General features: G+C 36.1%; 1 non-coding gene across 1 annotated transcript; it reads right to left on the bottom strand.

Moving 5' to 3' along the window:
- Positions 1–231: 231 nt before the first annotated feature.
- LOC138835226 (U6 spliceosomal RNA) lies at positions 232–341 on the bottom strand. Its single transcript, XR_011374517.1, has one exon. It is a non-coding gene; the product is annotated as a U6 spliceosomal RNA (small nuclear RNA).
- Between the last annotated feature and the right edge of the window lie 3,184 nt (positions 342–3,525).

The raw sequence follows: 3,525 nt of genomic DNA, 5'->3' as shown, positions 1-3,525 counted from the left end.
GTAAATAATGGGGCAGTAAACATAGTTGTGCTGGTAGTTTTATTGTGGTCTTATTTGTGATCATTTGGGTGAATGCCCAAAAGTGGGATTGCTGGGTCATGGGGGGGGGCTTTATGTGGAGTCTTTTGAGGAACCTCCATACTGCTTTCCAAAGTGGTTGATCAAGTTTACACTCCCACCAAGGATTCGGTAGGGTTCCCTTCTGTCCACATACCCTCCAGCACATGTTGTAAAAATATGGAACACTTCAAGAATTTGCATGTCATGCTTGCACAGGGGCCATTCTAATCTTCTCTCTATTATTCCAATGTTATGTATTTCCTGCTGAATTAAGCACAGAACATTTTTTATATATGAAGTGTAATTCATTTTCTTTCTTTTTATTGTGAAAATACTGCACAGAGGAGTTACAATAACATGAGCAAGATAATGAATACATTTCTTATCAAGCATTGTTGCCTCCTCTTTGTTTCCCCTTCCTCTCCCTTCCCAAACTCCCACTAGCTCTGACACCTGATCCTCCCCCACACCCATCAACGTTGTAAAGTTCGTTTTACGACATAACGACTTCTATATCTCATTGTTGCAATGGGTCCAACTGTATCCCAATTTAAATGATATTTTTTCCCTTCCCCTCCAAAAATTATACCAACATCAAATACAGTGAAAGCAGTCGCTAAACCATAGGGGAATGACATACAAAGCAACATAGAAATCATCTTATAAATATATTAGAAACAATTGGATTAAAGAAAAATCATTTGAATACTTATCTTTGGGTATATTTCCCTAACATCAGCTTATCTGACCTTTCCTGTTTGACTCAGACATATACTAGTTATTGCAAATGAGGGAAACCGTGAGACCTATGTTTCTTTGGGCCTGGCTTACTTAACATACTTTTGTCCAAGTCTTGTCATTTCCTAACAAATGGGACAATGTCATTCGTTCTGATGGAGGCAAAGAATTCCCTTGTGTATATATACCACATTTTCTTGATCCATTCATCTACTGAGGGGCATCTGGGTTGGTTCCATATCTTAGCTATGGTAAATAATGCTGCGAAAACATAGTTTTTTGAGTTCTGGGCATATTTTAGACATGAGACCCTTGTCCGTTGTATGGCTAATGAAGATCTCCGAATCCGTGGGCTTTCTATTGATCTTGCTAGCTATGTCCTTTGCCATGCAGAAGCTCTGCAATTTCATGCAATCCAATAAGTCCAATTTTTTTTGATTTGTTGTGTTTCTGGGTCTCTATTAAGAAAATTATGGGATTTGCAAGGATACTTAGAGTTTCTCCTATTCCATCCTGTAATTTTTTCAGACTGTCTGTTTTAACTCCAAGGTGTTTGGTCCATTTGGAGTTGATTCTTGTGCAGGGTGATATATAAGGATCTAGCTTTAGTTTTCTACAAGTAGTTAACCAAATGTGACAGCACATTTACTGAAAAGGCTGTCTTTCTTCTATTCTATTTTTTAGATTCCTTATCGAATATTAGATGGCTACAGGTCTGTAGGTACATTTCTGGGTTTTCAATTCTATTCCATTGGTCCTGAGGTTTGTTCTTGTGCCAGTTCCAAGCTGTTTTGTTTACTTTGGCTTTGTAGTAGATTTTGGAATTTGATATTGATATTACTCCAGCACTGTTCTTTCTGTTAAATATCGTTTTTTTCTATTCCGTGTCTTTTGTTCCATGTGAATTTTTGGATTGTCTGTTCTATTTTCTTGAAGAATGAAGTTTGAATATTAATAGGTATCACATTGTATTTGTAGATAGCCTTGGGAAGTATTGCCATTTTCATGATGTTGATCTTTCCAATCACGGAGCATGGGTGTTTTTGCCACTTTGTAAGTTCTGTTTTGATTTCCTTTTTCTGTTTTTTTAAGTTTTCATCATAGAGGTCCTTCACTTCTTTGCTAAAGTTAATTCTTAGATATTTCATTTTTTGTAAGGCTATTATGAATGGAGTTACTTTCCTATTCAAGCCACACTTTTCTCATTGTCGGCATACAGAAAAGCCATTGATTTTTGAAGGTTAATTTTATACCCCTCTACTTTGCCAAAGTTTTGAATCATCTTGAGTAATTTTGGAGTGGAGTCCATGGGATTCTTTAAATACAAATCATGTCATCTGCAAAGAGAGAGAGTTTTACTTCTTCTTTCCCTATTTAGATCCCCTTTATGTTAGCATCTTGTATTATTTCTGTAGCTAGGCATTCTAATACAAGATTGAAGAGCAGTTGAGAGAGTGGACATACTTGTCTCAGTCCTGATTTTAAAGGAATTGGCTTTAGTTTTTCACCATTGAGTATAATGGTGGCTGTAGGTTTGTCATATACAGCCTTTATTGTATTGAGGAATGTTTCATGGATTCCTAATTTTTCCAGAACCTTGATAATAAAGGGGTGTTAGATCTTGTCAAATGCTTTTTCTGCATCTATTGAAATAACCATATGGTTCTCATCCTTGTTTTTGTTGATGTGATGAATAATGTTAATTGATTTGTGAATATTGAACCAGCTTTGCATCCCTGAATTTGAATCCTGTTTGATCATGGTGTATAATTTATTGGAGTAATTGCTGAAGTCGATTTGCCAACATTTTGTTCAGAAGTTCTGCATCAATATTCATCAAAGAAATTGGTCTATAGTCCTCTTTCTTTAATGAGTCCTTTCCTGGTTTTGGGATGAGGGTGATTATGGCTTCAAAGAATGAGTTTGGTAGTGAACTTTCTCTTTCTATTTAATTGAAGAGTTGGAGGAGTATTTGTGTGAGCTCTGCTTTGAAGGCCTTGTAGAATTTTGCTGTAAAGCCATCTGATCCTGGGCTTTTCTTAGATGGGAGGTCTCTTATGGCTGTTTTTATTTTAAGGCTTGATATGGGCCTGTTAAGATGCCTTGACTCATCTTGTTTCAGTTTCGGCATGTCCATATTTGCTTGGAAAAGGCCTATTTCTGCAAAGTTCTCAAACTTATTAACAAAAAGTTTCGAGAAGTATTTCCGTATAATGTTATCAATCTTGTTTGTTTCTTTGGTGATGTTTCCATTCTCTTCTCTGTTTATTTGGGTGTGTTCTCTTGTTTTTCTAATAAGATTTGCTAACCGTCTCTCACTTGTGTTAATTTTTTCGAAGAAACAACTCTTTTTTTTATTCTTTCCATGTTGTTATTGGATTTTAATTCATTTAATTCTGATTTAATTTTGATTATTTATTTCAATCTCCTGGATTGGGTTTTATCTTGCTGCTCTTTTTCAAGGATGCTTGATGTCTCATTAAATTATTGGTTTCAGATCTCTCCAGTTAGTTGATGTAGGAACTCAAATATATAAACTTGTCTCTGAGTACTGCCTTTGCTCTCTCCCAGAGGAGCTGGGAGTGTGTGTGTTCATTTTTGTTGAATATCATGACCACTTGAATTTCATTTCTAACCTCTTCCATGATCCACTGGTGGCTCAACAGTGTGTTGTTTAGCCTCCACTTGTTACAGGAATTTCTTTGGTGGCTTTAGGTGTTGAGTTAT

The sequence above is a fragment of the Dipodomys merriami genome, unplaced genomic scaffold (assembly GCF_024711535.1).
Source record: "Dipodomys merriami isolate MVZ:Mamm:240054 unplaced genomic scaffold, mDipMer1.0.p SCAF_230, whole genome shotgun sequence".
In the NCBI taxonomy this organism is placed as follows: domain Eukaryota; kingdom Metazoa; phylum Chordata; class Mammalia; order Rodentia; family Heteromyidae; genus Dipodomys; species Dipodomys merriami.
This window is presented reverse-complemented; position numbering and strand designations above follow the sequence as displayed.